The sequence below is a fragment of the Perognathus longimembris genome, chromosome 7, assembly GCF_023159225.1.
Source record: "Perognathus longimembris pacificus isolate PPM17 chromosome 7, ASM2315922v1, whole genome shotgun sequence".
In the NCBI taxonomy this organism is placed as follows: domain Eukaryota; kingdom Metazoa; phylum Chordata; class Mammalia; order Rodentia; family Heteromyidae; genus Perognathus; species Perognathus longimembris.
In genome coordinates this window covers 77,580,000-77,597,547 of record NC_063167.1, presented here as the reverse complement: position 1 = coordinate 77,597,547, position 17,548 = coordinate 77,580,000, and the positions used below count along the sequence as shown (strand labels likewise).

At 37.6% G+C, this 17,548-nt stretch overlaps 1 pseudogene; it reads left to right on the top strand.

Annotated features, from left to right (window-relative positions):
• The first annotated feature begins 219 nt into the window (after positions 1-219).
• On the top strand, positions 220-391 carry LOC125355816 (annotated as a pseudogene).
• Positions 392-17,548: the final 17,157 nt, after the last annotated feature.

Genomic DNA, 17,548 nt, shown 5'->3' with positions numbered 1-17,548 from the left:
CAGGCTGTGCTCTTACACTGTATAGAAAGAGGAGGCATTTCAACTAGTTGTCAGCAAGTGATAATGCATTCCACCAGAAATGTACTATTGTTCTTCTAGCTTAAGGCCATGAAAAACTAAAATTGGGTGCTTCCAAGTATGGTATAAGATAAGGGAACACTACACCTATGTCATGAATGAACTGATGATTGTCTGTTCATGTTTTAAATATTATTTTCAGGTCTTTTCCTTACCAAAGGAGGCCCAATTTCACTCAAATGTTTTGAAAACTGTGTTTAAATAAATGTAAATGAAGAGGGAAAAAAAGAAAGAGGAGGCAGAGTAAAACTACCCAACATATACCTCAGTCCAGGCCCTGTGTCTGGTCTGTACTGTGAATGGGGAGACATGTGAGGGCAGGAAGGATATTTGTTTATATGTAAATCAAGTATGTATGGGCATTTCATTTTTCTGTTTGCTAAATCGAAAACTTTCGTGTGTTCTTTGCCTGCAAGAAGCATACAACAGGCCAAGGAGTATAAGCCAAGCACTGGTGGTTCAAGCTTGTAATCCTAGCTATTCAGAAGGCTGAGATCTGAGGATTATGGTTCAAAGCCAACCCAGACTGAAGAGTCCATGAGTCTCTTATCTCCAATTAGTCAGCCAAAGGCCACAAGTGGAGGTGTGGCTCACATAGTAGAGTTCCAGTCTTGAGTGGAAAAACTAAGGGACAGCAACCCAGACTTATGTTGAAGTCCCAGGATTGGTGCACACACACACACACACACACACACACACACACACACACACACACACACACTATTTAAGGGAGAATAATGAAGAAAGTGGATAAACACTGAACTAGAAGAAAGCTTTACCTGAGGAGATTACAAGTGTGTAAAAGATGTGTCTTGGGAGGAGGCAGAGAAGGGAAAAACAGAGCAAAAGAGACACGCACGCACACACACACACACACACACACACACACACACACACACACGCACACAAAGGCCCATATCTAAGCTTCCAGGAAAAGGAAAAGGTAAACAACACACAATGCAATCCTGTGGTCGAATAAGATAAGGTCTGAGAAGGGTTTATTGGATTTAGCAATTAGGAGGTCACTGGTCATTTAACCTCCTTGTGCTTCTGTTTCAATACTTGTTAAATTAAATTGAAAAATAATCTCTAAGGCAACTTACAGCCCTGAAGACTCTTTTACCAGGTTGGGTCTTTGTGTATCCAGAGACACACAAACATACCCACACATTTACACACACTCCCAATACACATGCTAATTTTCTTCCTTAATCTAATTTTTCCTATCTCTCTGCAGCTATATTTGCCTTTGGAGAATTCGAGTTCCCTTTGTTTAATTATAACAATGCCCTGAAATAAATCAGTTATGAGAGTCTACTGTGCTCTGAGAAACTGAGCTGCTGGACAATAAGCCAGTTATTAGCAGTTTCCATAAACATTTCTACTGCTTGTAAATGTCTGTTGCTGTGCAATAAACACTTTAGAATGTGCTGGATTTTATGTCATTTTTTTAAATGACTTGAAAACCCATGTTCATTCAAATTATTTCCTCTTAAATATATCATGTGTTCATTATCTGCTAAGCGCTTGTATAGGTCAAATGATACAATATTTGCTTGGGAGTTATCAGTGAATAAGACAAGTAACTCATGGCTTCCAGGAGCTGAGGGGGAGGAAGGAGTGGTGTGGATAGCGTCAGCTCGACTGAGCTACTGCTATGGTCTGACCACACTCATGACAAGTGCCAACCTTGAACCTGTTCCTGAGGAATACAGAATACGTTGGTTCTCCAATAGAAACAATGGCAGCATGAACAATAGCTCCATGAAAGGGTGGCCATCACCATGGAAACCATAGATGCCCCCTCCTTCTCAGAGTTAGAGTGTGTGTGTGTCTGTCTGTCTGTCTGTCTGTCTCATGCAGCTTGAACTCAGGGCCTAAGGACTGTTCCTAAACAAAGCTAGTGCTCTCCCATTGGAGGCACAGCCCCACTTCCAGATTTTTTTGGTAGTTTAGTGGAGATAAGAGTTTCACAAACTTTCCTGCCCAAGCTGGCTTTGAACTGTGATCCTCAGATCTCAGCCTCCCAAATGGCTAGGATGGCAGGCGTGAGCCACTGGAGCCCTTCTCAGTTTCAGAATTCCATTTTTAAATGTCTAACAAAAGACTATCAATTAAACCAATCTTTATTTTTTAATTAGTGATAAAGTCACATGTACACGCATGTATATGTATATATAAGTATATACACATGTATATTTGTTTATTCACTTTAAATAACGAGTTGGGCAAGTATCCTAATGAGATTTCTTTTTTCATGAGCAACAATGAAGTGTCAAGATACCTTCAATCCTGTACAATGTTCTGAAAATATCTGTGGTTTCTTAGTGATGACAGAGTCACACATAGGGCTAATAATTCTTCGGTGTCATGACTACATTTATAATTGAATAGACTATTATGTTTCAGTTAGGAGTTAATCAAATGAAAGACTTCTTCCTGCTCAAATTCACCAACTCCCCTGAGTTCCATACAGAGACACCACTCCCAGGGTCTGTGGCCCCCATTCTAGGGCATTCCGCTAACTCAGTATTTTCTCTTTGAAATAATATCACAGCATTTTCACTTCTATGGCTGCCTGAGTATAATCCCCTAGCTGTGTAGCTTGTCCATTATTTGGGTCACACTGCCCTCTGACGGCCCTCTTCGTGAAGAGGTGACATTAACAATACATCCACAACAAAGCAGCCTGCTAGGGCATCAGACCAAACCTGCAAATTAATGCACGGGTTCATCACAATTCATTAATCAAACTCAGAGTGGAGTTAACAACAGATTATTAAAGACTCAAAATTATATCCACAGGGGGGTGGGGGGGGAGAAAAAGCGGCGCCCAAAGGGTCAAATGTAATGTGACTGGTTTTGCATAAAACTATAAACCTGCTATTAAATTAAAAACAGGAAAAAATTATGTCCATGCCTTATCTCCAGTCATTTTTTTAAAGGACTGCCATATTAATTTTTTTCCACTATTCCTGGCTACACAGTAAAAAGACTCAAAGGTTAAAATGCAATGGTTCTTTTGATATTTAGTTGAGTAACTTACACTAATATATACTGACAGAGGTGAAGAAATTAATAAAATTGCTCCCATAATTCATTACTAATGGAACATTGTCAGTGCTTTCAACTGCCAATTCACACAAATTGTCCTGAGACACTGGGACACTTCCTGGAGTCCCACCTCAGGATGGGATAAAGTAAAACCCAGCTCCCCTGGTCCCCTACTGTCTGATCTCTCACTTCCTAGAGCTAGTTCTTGACAAACTGATCTGTTCTCTTTGTGAACAAAAGAGAGAAAGAGAGAGGCACAGAGAGAGAGAAAGAGAGAGAGAGAGAGGAAAGCAGAAGTGAAAAGGGATGATCTAAGTTTTTCTTTCACTTCGGGGAATTTCAGTAGATTTATTGGGGATTCCTCAAAATTTATAAACATTCAGAAGACTATTTAAAAAATTGGCAAGCCAATTTTTCATTTCATGCAAAGATTTTTTTAAGTTAATGTTTAGAGCAGCAATCATAGATAAAGAGTGTAACAGTAATAAGAGGTATGGGAAAAAAATTTAAAGAACTGTATGATTTTTGTGACAGATTTTCTCTTTACCCATTAGAATTGATTCATTAATACTCCCTGTTTATGCAAAACCACATGCAAAAATTACTAGCACACATGCTGAGTAAGGTAGGGAAGTGACAATTCCAGAAAATCGAATTTTCTTGTTCAAATTATGTTCTTATTTTATACATATATGTGTACATATACACATATGTACAAACTATTGTTTAGCCACAATATGTCTATTTAAACTCTAAATACTTAAAAGGCAGGGATGGTGCCTTTCTTATCTAAGACAAATAATAACTGCCCTTTGAAAACAAGCTCCTTAACATTGGTTGTATCAAGATAGAATGAAATGACTAAGAACACCAAATGTCATAGTGTAATATGGAAGTCAGATCTAGCCAGCGCCATCATTGGCCATATGGTGAGTTGTACTATCTGGCATCTTGTCTTGGAGGGAGCACCTGGATTCCTAGAGGAAAGGAAGTACCATCCCTAGGTGATGGGTGTTCCTGAATCCCAAGAGACAGGGGTGGGCACATGGCCTATAAGTTACTGAACCTGTCAGTCAAGTGGTTGGGACTGGGAGCTTCCTGTGACCCTGCCTCCTGACCTGACCCTATTTAGAGTCAGGCCAGCTCAGGTGCCATTATGCCATGCCACATGTCTCCATGTTCACGTCCTGTGTCCTGGCACCTGGCTTATCTGTGATCACCATGGCGTCCCAAGTCAGCTCTCCATTGAAGCTGGATTGGTTTGTTGGTATTCTTTTTATTCTTTCTTCCCTCTCTGGCCTGTTTCCTGCAAGTGTTAAGTGTACTTGTAGGCTGTAGCCCTTTGTAACAACTGGGTGCCTGCAGACTGCTAATGCTCTAATAAAAACTCCAAGATTCAATCCTTCAATATGTGGCTTCTTGGATAAGTTACTATATACCAATAGAATATATGAGTAGAATACCGTTGTACCTATGGAGCACAATAGAAAAAAATCTAGAAGAGCAACTTCAAAGTACTTTATTTATAGAGTGAGATAGTAAGATAACATGACTCAGCCTGGGGCTTGGGGGTTATATTTTCATGGTTACATCCTGAGCAAAAAGCACACACAGTCTATTCTTTTTTTTTTTTTGCCAGTCCTGGGCCTTGAACTCAGGGCCTGAGCACTGTTCCTGGCTTCCTTGTGCTCAAGGCTAGCACTCTGCCACTTGAGCCAGAGCACCACTTCTGACCATTTTCTATATATGTGGTGCTGAGGAATCAAACCTAGGGCTTCATGTATACAAGACAAGCACTCTTGCCACTAGGCCATATTCCCAGCCCACACACAGTCTATTCTTTAACCTGCCCACTCCCAGCCCTGGAGCTGCTCCCTGCTGGCTCCTAACACAACATCACAGACAGCTTCTGCTAATTGCTCAGTGATCATAAAAATGAAATGTATTTAGTAAATTCAGGTATAGTACCTGGCACACATTATTAAAATGAAAAACAAAATCCTTTCCCTCTTTCCAAATGAAAAGTTAATTGTGTTACAGACTATCTTTCCAAAACTCACCATGAATTCTCACAAGGATTAATTGCAAGTAAACACATAAAACAAACACTTTGGGTTTTCCACCATGAGCCTGAGGTCTCATGCAGATGTTTGTCATTTGATCAGGAGGGAAAATGTATACCTAGCAAAGTTCTATTCACTTTAAACACAACTATAAAAGATCTACTTTATTGTCAAAAATAAAGTTGATCATAAGTCTTCCATAGTGGCAGTCTGGGAAAATGAATACTACTGACAGCCTTGTTTCTCCTGGGTGAAATAAGTAGGCCAATTATAGAAAATGCTGCAGTGTATAAAGTCCTTACCTGAGCACTCCCTAGTAGGTAACCTAAAACAACTCAAGATGCCAGTGAGGTGGGTTTGGGCACCCTGGCCTTCCAGAGAAGAAAATTAAGGGAATGAAGGTGACTCACCTCAGGTCACACAAAGAAATTGACCAGCCAATGTGCAAGGTGACATCTCGATGGCTCCTGAGTCCCCGTGACACAAATACTCCCTGTTGATGCTTCTTGCACATTTTATCTGTCCTCTCTACTACAACTACCACAAATCATAAAAGTAAACAATGAAAGAAAGACCTGGGCCCGACACATATTGTTGAGCCAAGTCTCCTGATCCCCCAACAAAGATGGCAGAAGAGCAACACAGTCAACAGCTAGGCCCAGGACATCAGCTTGCTTCGATAAACATTCCACATCTAGGACTTCCTTATGTATACAATTTTCATATCTTCTTGGTGCATCCGTGTTCCCATAGGGAAAATGGGCAATAAAACCAACATCATGCAGTTGTAGTAGAAATTAAATGAGCTAATAAAGCTGAAGTACTCAGTGATTGACAGAAAGAGAGCACTAAGAAAATATTGAACTATCAGATGCTGTTTTAACTCTTAGGATTATAATGGAAGGCAGACCAGGTCAGCTACAATTTAGCATGCAAGTTGGTCAACTTCTCTCCACAAGTTTTATCAGATTCCTAAACCTCTGCAAACACTGGAGGTTTGGGTCAAGTGTAAGAGTGCTTGCCTAAAATGCAACCAAAACAACAAAACAGCCTTGGAGTAGTCTCAATCTAAAACATTTGTGACAAATTATTTGACACAAAGGACAAACTAGTCATTCTCAGTGGACCTTGTCATATAATTCAGCTTAGTCATATAACAACAATTTGAAATAACGTCATCTACTGTGTTCAATATATGATACAAACAAAGTCTCTAAATACTTTAGAATTCTTAGTAGACAAAAAAATTAAAAGTTACTATGTTGAAAAAGAACTATACAACCTATGAGTGGAGATGGGAGGGAAACTACTGGCAAAGAGGAGGAGAAGGAAGAAGAGGAGGAGGCAGGAAAGGAGGAGGGGGAGGGGGAGGGGAGGGGGAGGAAGAGAAGACAAAGACGACAAAGATGACAAAGACGAAGAAGTCAGTCATGATGGCACATGCCCTATAATCTTTTTTTTTTTTTTTTTTTTTGCCAGTCCTGGGCCTTGGACTCAGGGCCTGAGCACTGTCCCTGGCTTCTTCCCGCTCAAGGCTAGCACTCTGCCACTTGAGCCACAGCGCCACTTCTGGCCGTTTTCAGTATATGTGGTGTTGGGGAATCAAACCTAGGGCCTCGTGTATCCCAGGCAGGCACTCTTGCCGCTAGGCTATATCCCCAGCCCTATAATCTTAGCACGCTAAGAGGCTGGAGCAGGAAGATGGAGAGTTTGAAGACAGCTATGGGTAACACAGTAAGACATATAAATAAATAGAAGGAAGGGAGGGAGGGAGGGAGGGAGGAAAGAGAAAGACACCAGGTACTCATGGATCATACCTGAAATCCTACCTACTCTGGAGGCTGAGATCTAAAGATCACAGCTGGGAACCAGACTGGCAAACAAATCTGAGCGACTCTTATTTCCAATTTATCAGCAAAAACCCAGATGTAGAGGTCTGGTTAGAGTACCAGCCTTGAGCAAAAAACCCAAGACCCTGAGTTCAAGCTCCAGTACCTGCACACAATGTCACCTGACTTACAAAACTGTAACCCTTTTATACAACTACTTAATAATAATAAAATAAAATAAAAAGCCCAAGTGACAAAGGCTGTCACCACAAATCAAAAATCCAGATGCCCACAGGTAAACTTACCTAAAGTGTATTTCCCCAAATCATGAACTCTAATAAAATCCACATATCAAAATTATCTTATTAACTATCAAAATAAACCTTGAGGATTAAGTTGTCATTTTCAACTAAAATGGACTCTTTAATTCCTCTAACTAACTAAAGTAGATATTAATATTTTGAACTTTTAGCTGACTAAACTCTCTAATCTGTACTCCCAATTAGTGAACACTTAATTTATATATTATATGGCTCATAAGTATTGAGCAATGTGATTGGGGTAAGTCTCTTTGACCTGTTTGTTTTTAATGAGTAAACACTCCCTACCGAACTAAGTAGATATCTTCAGAGTTATAGTTTGCATGCTTAAACATACAAGCCATCGCTCAGATTTGAGGTTTTTTATTTTTAAAAAAAAACATAAAATCAGTCTATTTATTATGTTTTTATTAAAGCTGGACTTTTCCATGCAGCTGAAATGAAGTTCAGTTTAATAATAAAGCCAGTATCCCTAGCACTGCAAAAATTATAAAATTTTAATGTTGAATGTGTTCCTTAACTATAGAAAATGGCAAAGAATAACATCCTTGAAATTTACTATGCAAATGTTCTTAATTTATGACAAATTGCTCCATAAAACATAAGCATTAAATCTCTATTAGAGTTGTTGAGGTAATGTACTAATATGTATCACTAAGGTCTTAAATTTCTAAGTAGGGATGCTGTTTGTTAGATGCAAATAAGGATTACCTTAATTAAAATACACTATCCCCAGTCTCTCCACAGATTTAGCTCAGTCTTTATATAGGACAGGTTCATTATCTGTCTCAAGTTAATAAAAGTATGACCTACTGTGGTTATTTCTTTTAAAATTTAATTTTAATTACTATTTTGTTAATGGAAATAAAGCACTAAAGAGTTGTGGATATGATCCAAAGGCAATTTTGAAAACTTAATTAAAATACTTCTTGAAAGCTTTGGAAGGAATTTAGCACTCGCATGACTTGAGAACTGATGACCTCACAGAACCAGCATTAGATATCAGCTCCATAAAAACATTGAAGGAAAGAAACACTACATAGACCTATAACTCTTCCTCACACTGCATCTTGAACTAATGGCCCAACTAAATGGGTAAACATTAAACTTTTAATTCAAAAATTTTGTACTAGACAAAGGCTCTTAACAAAGAAATAAAATGAATAACTGCTATGCAATTCCTCTAGTGCATCCAGGCTGGTTTTTGTTGGTGGTGGTGGTGGGTTTTGTTTTTTTTGGGGGGGGGTTGTTTTCATAAAACCATCTTAGATATATCCAGAAGATTGTAGATGTGCTTGGTTTGTCCTCTAGTCCATCAGGACCTGAATATAAAATTAAAAGACTGGTGTATGTTGTATAAAATTCAGTACCAGAGTTAAATTAGGCCTCCTCTCCAATCTAGTTTCAAAGGTTTACACACTTGTTATTGATCTTATCTGTGAACATATTGGTTCAGTAAGGAGACTTTAACATAACACAAGTGTAGATTTTACTTCTCCTCATGAATAAGATAAGAAGATAAGATAAAGGATATAACAAAGAGCATGCTCCAGGCAAGAAACAGTCTTTGTGATATTCAAAACATATTTAGCAGCTCTTCCTTTACAAATCTAGTAGTGTTACAGCTTATAATGTTTTTGTATATGGATATGTGGCCACTTTCGGTAAGTAAAATCCCCAAGTTAATGGACAATAATAAATATTTTCTTCTTATTCTAGTTAATGGAAAAGGCATCTTGCCAAGCTCTTCTCCCAATCTTATCGAGGGGGGAAAAAAAGAAGGAGAAAAAAGACGGTTTAATATTCTATTTAACATAACATCATGGGTCTCAACTTTTAAATACTAAAATTCCAAATTGATTTTTAAATGAAAAATATATTGCTAACATGATAGGATAGCAATTAAGATGAATATTGAAAGAATCTGTAATTATATATTAATCTACAAATAAAACTTAAATTCATACCCACAAATTTGACCTAATAGAACTAAATTTAGGAATTTACTGTTATCCACCACACAGAAAAATGCCAATTTATAAGTGAGTTGTTTTCCAAGAGCTTCTTCACATGGCAAATTTTTTTAATTTGCAGTGAATATTACCATAGAAGCAATAAGTAGGGATAAGGTTTATACTAAAAGAGAATCTATAAAAGCCTAATTTGGCCTATAACATAGCTGAAAGATTTGCAGTGAAATATAGCAGAAAGCAAAACTGTCTCAATAGTAATTAAAGAAAATGGAAAGTGAAATTGAATAAAAGATGCTTTATTATTCTTAAATGTTCTACCAATGTAGATTTCATAGGAAGAGCAAGTAAATGAAGATGAGACATTTGTGGACATTCTTGAGAGAATTTCTGAGCTTTTCAAGCTCCCTAGCAGTATACCAGCCCAGTGTTAAGGCTTAGTTCCAAGTGAATACCTAATAGCCTGTATTAATGGTAAGTTTACAATACATTTAAAAACAATTACCCCAGAAAGACAAATACTGAGTGTCCTTCTCACATATAGATGGGAGTTTAAAATGTTAATCTCATAGAAATAGAGAGTAAAGTCATCATTAGCAAAAACTGGGAAACTTGGAGGGTAGAGTAGGAAGAGAGGATGGTTAACAGATTCAGGTGAATGGTTGAATAAGGGGAATTAAGAGCTGATATTCTATAACAGAAGATAATTATGACCAACAACAATTTATTGTATATTTCAAAATCACTAGTAGAAAATATTTTGAAAGTTTCCAAAATGAAGAAATGAGTAATAGTTGGAGGCATGGATATGCCAATTAGCTTGAGCTGCTCATCACACATTGTTTACATACATTGTAATATTATACTATAACCCATAAATATTGCACTATATCCAAGTATTATGCATACAGTTTAAAATCAATATATGTGTTTAATAAAAATAATCTTCCAGACACCAGAAAAGGAAAAGAAAGGCTTTTCACTCCGTTGCTGCCAGTATTTCCTATTATAAACTATTCTTATCAGCAATGATAAGAATAACTTTTAACTTTTTGTTGGAATGGAAAAGAGCAATGATAAAGGAAAAGTTTCTGGAAGTAACTAATGGTATATTTGCGGAATGGAAAGGAGGGAGAAAGGATAATAAGAAGGAAGGAAGATGAGGTTAAGAAATTCTGCATATGTAGAAAATGGTAACTTAAGGAGCACTGATGGATGGAAATTTTTGTTTGTTGAGGTTGGGGTGTGTGTGTGTGTGTGAGAGAGAGAGAGAGAGAGAGAGAGAGAGAGAGAGATGGAAGAAAAGGGAGCAAGAATAATATGCTATCCTTACACCAAACTTTCATTGAGTATTCTTTTTTCATCTTAGTTGTTTCCTTTGAAGACAGAACATATTCAAATGCAAGATGATACACATGATCCCTAAAATATAAAATACAGTGGCTTTTGCTTCAGTAGTAGTAGTAAGCATCAAAGAAGGCATAGTAGATAAATCTTAAAATAATTTAGTCTGAGTTTTTGCATGAAACCGCAATGGTTTAGCTATATTATTATAGATTATTTTGTTTATATTTTGGCCCACCACGAGGGCCTATGCAAATGGTTGAATTTTATAATGTACAGCACAAAATTCAGTATCACAGTTATATCAGGAAAGGACAAAACAAAAACAACAAATTTGTTCCTATGCACTGGGATTTCCAAAGACTGTGCATTGCTTCTCAGACAAGTGTAAAGTTGTCTCAAAAGGTAGCTCTGTGGGGCAGTACTCTGTAAATCTCTGTCTTGGAAAAGCTGAAGAGAATGACACAGAAATTCTCACTAATACCCCTACTGACCAGTGATTCCCATTAATGCTTGCATGGTAAGCAGGACACAGAAAATGGTAGCAGAAATTAGAAAGGAAGAGACAGTACTATCATTCACTGCAAATAATATTAGAAAGTCAAGAGAAATAAGCAAAATCTATTAACATGAATAAAAGAATCCAGATGAAGCATATGGAACAAAATATAAAATCAATAAGTTTTTACTTAGATTACCAAGAATCAGTAGGGAAATATAATAGAAATAAACATTTCACTCATAGTAAGAATCAAAGAAAGAGAGAGAGAAAGAGAGAGAGAGAGAGAGAGATCACCCAAAAGAAAAATGGGCAACGAATATTAACAAGCAATTAACAGAAATATGCAAATAGCCAATTAACATATGAACAGATGTTCAAACTCAATAATAATCAAAAAAATATAAATTAAAACAAGATGCCATTTTACCCTTATGAGAATTGAAATGATTAAAAACGTGGGTAATGCCATATCTTGACATGAAATATAAGGCAAAAGATGATTTTTGTATAAACAATATTACTCAAAGTCCAGACAGAAAACAAAGGCACACACTCAGATTGGGTAACTTTGGGAGCACGTAAGAGGATTTATCTCTAAGGATGTGGTCATAGAAGATAGATCTCCAAGGAATCTTAAAATGCATGGAGCTTTAAACAGAAAAGCAAAGCTGAATGGACAGGTTCAAATACCAGGGCCTGTGACCCCAGATCAAGGGAAGCAACCAATGCAGGAAAAACAGAAGATGAATACCCTGTATTAACCTCTCTCCAGCCTTACCACAAACCAGAATATTGGAACCTGCACTTCCACACAAGCCTCTAGAGCACAAAACAGGGTGGACTGGTTGGCCAACAGAAGATACATAGCAGTTAATAGTTGGCTAAGCATAAATTAATAAAGCCAACTTAGATGATCATTTGGCACTAAGTTGCAAGTTTTAAATTGTAGCTTTTCTTAAGCTGGGAGGGCATCTGGGGGCTCACACCTATAATACTAGGTATTCAGTAAGTTGAGGCCTGTAGGACCAATGTTCCAAGCTATCTAAGACAGAAAAGACTTTCAGTCTCCATCTTCAAATGAGCAGCAAAAGGCCAAATCAAAGCCATCATTCAAGTGAGAGAGCTCCTGTTGTGAGCAAAAAAAACAGGCAAGAGTGTGAGGCCTTGAGTTCAAGCCATGGTACTGACAAAAAAAAAAAAAAGTGTGGTGGAGAGAAGAGAGAGAGAAATGAGAGAGAGAGAGAGATTCAAGTCATCAGCAGCAGTAGTCTCTAGAGAGAGTTAGAAGAGAAGCTAAGAGCTCCAAGATCACAAAGATAAAGGTTTTCATCCTCATCTACACAGTTCATATTTTGTTTTGTTTTTGTTTTTTGGACTGGAAACGAGGAAGACAAAAAATTCAAACTGAAGCAGGGAAAAAGGGGTTGGAGGGGTCAAGATTTTCATCAACAAACCATGAAGAAATCATTGCCTTTAGAACTAGTCAGATTCAGGCATTCAAGGATCATCTGGTTTTCTACCTCTTTCTCTCTCTCTGTCTATCTCTCTCTCTTCCCCTTTTCTCTCCCTTTCTCTTGTCTTCTCATCCTTTCATCTTCTCTCTCCCAGAGTTTGCCAGCAGTGCCTCCTTGCACTAGTGTCATTCTCTCATGTTCAGACTGTGGCCAAAATAATACTAAATTTGTATTATTCAAATCTCACGAGCAAAGAGTTTCCCTGATTAAATTTCCATTTAAATTATCCCAGGACATGCTACTGATTGGGCAGACCTGGGTCAAAGGAAGGGCATGGCAACTATACCTTTCTGGCCCATACACAGACAATGTTCCCAAAGGATGCAAAACTCTGGTTGACTCTCAATCACAACCAGAGGTTTGAAATAAAGAACAATCTTCCCAAGAGAGAAAGTAATAGCATATAAAAGTTAACTTAAGCAAATCACTTAACATCCCTGAGCCTCAGTTTACTTAAATATAAAAGGAGAAAGATGATGCTATCTTATGTATAATGGTATTATGGAATGAATCTTACTATCTGGTTATTATATTTTTACATTCATATATTATTTCTAAAAGAACATGTGCTACTTTTAATCATATAGAGGTGTTTCCAGTTGGCAAGAAAAAAGCCAACACTTATTGTATTATAAATTGTGTGATAAATTAATCATTAAGGATTTAAATTTTATACTGCCTTTATAGTTACCATTTACAAAGTATCTACATTAACAATTATTACACTGTGAGTTTTATATGTTATTGTAGTTCATCGTCACCAATAATTCATAAAATGGATGCTAGTTCATTTTATTGACAAAACTGAAACTAAAAGAAATGAACCAACTTAACCCAAAACACAAAGCCAACAATTCATACAACTGCCACATAAACCCAGGTCTTCCTCTGTGCTACAGTGGCAAGAATGGAGTAGCTGTTCCAGAGATTGGGTGGACCACAGTGACAAAAACATTTACTAGATTGTCTTTGGCAGAAAAAGTTTGCTGACCCCTGATCTAAATCCAAAGCATATTAGCTTTCAAATACATTTCACCACCTCTCCTCATACTGTCACAATATTTTTCTTTGGATGCCACTATTATGAGATCCCTAACGATCCTGGGCAGGGTATTGTAGGAAAAGAAGATAGGAAAGGTTGAACAAGTAAACTTAGAGGGATGGGGACAATCAAGAGGTTGGAAAAATGTACAAAATAATACTCGGGAGAGGTCAAAGAAGGGAATGAAGTTATTGCTTCTTATACAGTATATGAATGGACCACTCAATTACATAAAATGTTAGTAAATGAATGTCATTTATAACATTGACACAATTAGGAAAAGTTTCTTCAGAATAAACAGGTTAGAAGTAGCTGGGCACTGGTGGCTCATGCATGCAATCCTTGCAACTCAAGAGGCTGAGATTTAAGACCCAAAGTTCGAAGCCAGAACAGGCAGACAAATCTGTAAAAAAAAAAGAAAAAAGAAAAAAGAAACACTCTTATCTCCACTTAACCAGCAAAAAGCCAAAAAAGCCAAAATGGATATATGGCTCAAGTGATTGAGAGCCAATCTTGGATGGAAAAAGTAAAGCAAGAGCTCAAGGCCCTTGCCCACTCACAGCACACATCACATGCACATATGCATACACACACACATACACACACACACACACACACACACAGAGTTTAGAAGTAAAACCTGTAAAAGCCTGCATTGCATTCTAAATTTATTCTATTCAAAAACAACACAAATTAAAAGGAATATGAGTAAATAATGACTTACTAAAATTCTTACAATTAATTTTTTATTTGAAGCAGGCTTGTAAATATGAGAAATAGTCTCTTATTTTTCATCAAATACATGTGTGTCTGTGTGTAAATACTTATATTTACACACACACATGTACACACACACAGATCTATATGGTTGTCCAGATCCGAGCAGCTGTATGGGTATATCTAATGCTTCCCCTGATTCATTATACCAGTATTACTTTTTTTTTTAATTGTGTTGTTGGGGGCTGGGAATATGGCTTAGTGGTAAAGTGCTTGCCTTTCATGCATGAAGCCTTTAGTTTGATTCCTCAGCACCACATAAACAGAAAAATCTGGAAGTGGTGCTGTAGCTCAAGTGGTAGAGTGCTAGCCTTGAGCAAAAAAGAAGCCAGAAACAGTGCTCAGGCCCTGATTCCCAAACCCTAGGACTGGCAAAAAAAAAAAAATTGTACTGTTACTGTAATGGTTATATACAGAGGATTGAGTTACATAAGTCCCAATACTACTTTTAAACCATTCTTCAAAAATGATCATCTAGGGGCTGGGGATATGGCCTAGTGGCAAGCGTGCCTGCTTCATATACATGAGGTCCTGGGTTCGATTCCCCAGCACCACATATACAGAAAATGGCCAGAAGTGGCGCTGTGGCTCAAGTGGCAGAGTGCTAGCCTTGAGCAAAAAGAAGCCAGGGACAGTGCTCAGCCCTGAGTCCAAGCCCCAGGACTGGCCAAAAAAGCCAGGGACAGTGCTCAGACCCAGGACTGGCAAAAAAAAAAAAAAAAAAAAAGAAATAAAAATGATCATCTACTATTTTCTCATAACTCTCTTACGACTGAAGACTCACCTGAGTTCATACATTCTTCTTCCCACCCTTTATTCAAAAGCATTGACTCTTCTATAATCAAAATACTGATAGAAAGAAATATTCTTTTTTTTCTTTTTTTTTTTTTTTGCCAGTCCTGGGCCTTGGACTCAGGGCCTGAGCACTGTCCCTGGCTTCTTTTTGCTCAAGGCTAGCACTCTGCCACTTGAGCCACAGCGCCGCTTCTGGCCGTTTTCTGTATATGTGGTGCTGGGGAATCGAACCTAGGGCCTCGTGTATCCGAGGCAGGCACTCTTGCCACTAGGCTATATCCCCAGCCCGAAAGAAATATTCTTAAGCAGAGAGATGAACTAGTAAATTTGTGATTTGCTTTTGTCATTGATTTATAATTTTACTTAGATGTGAAGCAATCTTGTCTATGCTCTAAGTTCTTTATTTATGGACCTAAGCAATACAGCATATTTTAAGAATTGGATATAGAAACTTTATAAATTCCATGATAGTCTCTGAAAATAGCAGATATTCATGGTATGTTCTGGGGTTTGAATGTTTGTATCTCTCTAAAATTTATTTGGAAACTTAATTCCCACAATTAAATTATCTTAATAGTACTAAGAGGTGGGACGTTTGGTAAGTCCTTTAACCATGAGGTCCTGCCTTCATGAATGGAATTATTGCCCTATAAAAAAGGCTTCAGAGACCAGCTTGACCTTTCAGTCCTTCCTCCATACAAGGACATGGCATCTGTACCCTCTGGAGGATGCAGCAGGAAGATGCCAACTTAGACAGTGAGTCCTTAACAGATACCAAATTTTTTTGTGCCTTGAACTCAGTCTTCCCAGCATCAAGAACTGTAAGAAATAGGTATTATTTATAAATTACCTAGTCTAGGGTATCTTGCTAGAAGAGGAATGTACTAACCATCTAACTAGACTCTTGTTCAAAGGTAAAAGTATGAGCTTATCCCAGAAGAAATAAGAAGCCACTGGGCTACTGAGGAAAGATCATGAAACTGAAGATAGAATGGGAGTACTAACTTGAGGGTAGGGATGGGTGGGTTGGAAAAGAGTGGTGAGAATGATGGAAGGGATGGTAACAATCCAGACGCATTATATTCATAACGCGACTTACAGAATTAAAACTCTTTTGTGCAACTACTTAATTTAAAGCAACCAATGTGTGTGCTAAAGGCTAAGGGTGTAAGTCGACTGATAGATGGTATGTACAAGGTCATGGTTTCCATCCCACTGTTAAAGAAAAAAGAAGTATGAGAGTGCAGATCACTACTGGTTAATTTGGTGATCTTTAGCAAGTCACTCAGCATCTTAGCTGATCTTTCACTGCCATCTGAGCAGTTGTGTTATAGGTAATGAACGTCTTTTGCATGTGGCAAAGTGTTGTAAGAGATGTGTTTGGATTCTTTTCCTCCATAAGTTTTCTTAGAGTGTCAAAGACTACTGATTTAAAAATATAATACGTTTCAGAGACAGAGCCAAACCATATTTAAGGAAGTTTCCATGACTACCTTGGGTTAAGAAATCATGGTGCATATGTCACACCCAGAAATACAGGTAAGAATTAAATAGGAAAGGTTGATAGGATGGGGGGGAAATAGTACATCTTGTGCTAACTCACAATTTCTTTGTCTCGCTGTGCCCTAGTCTTGATTAGAGATTGCATATTACGAAGAAGGTTGAATCTTTCTACACGTCCAGATCTGAGTTCAAAAGCTGATGACAAAACCACCATGTGTCTAAAAAGCTAATCTTCTCAAGTCAAATGAAGTAAGCCAGCTGAAACTGCTATGCCTATTAATTAACCCCTGAGTGCCATCAAGGTAATTGAAGCATAAACTTAAGATGAAGACTTTACATGGCAGGTGAAGTAAAGCATTCTACAGCACGAAGCTCACAGCCCGTTTGCCCTCTTCCTATCCCAATTTGACAAAAGGCAACTGCTTTAGCTCTGATACATTGAAAAGAAGTGTTCACATGACAATCAAACAAAAAATATAACTCCTGAGATAATATTATCAAATACATATTGACAGATGTCTAACAGAATTTTCTTGTTCCATTTGTGTGTGGTTTTTTTGTATATAGGAGGATAAACAGATTCAGTTGCTGTTTTTTAAAAAAAATTAAGTTAAACATTGTAATGTTAAGCCAATGATAAGATATCAATCATTTTTACTTAGGAATTATTTTAGTTATAGGCAATGTTCTGTTTGGCTTTGTTAAAAAATCAGCTCTAGGACAGTCCTTCTTATATTTCCATTAACTATGAAATTAA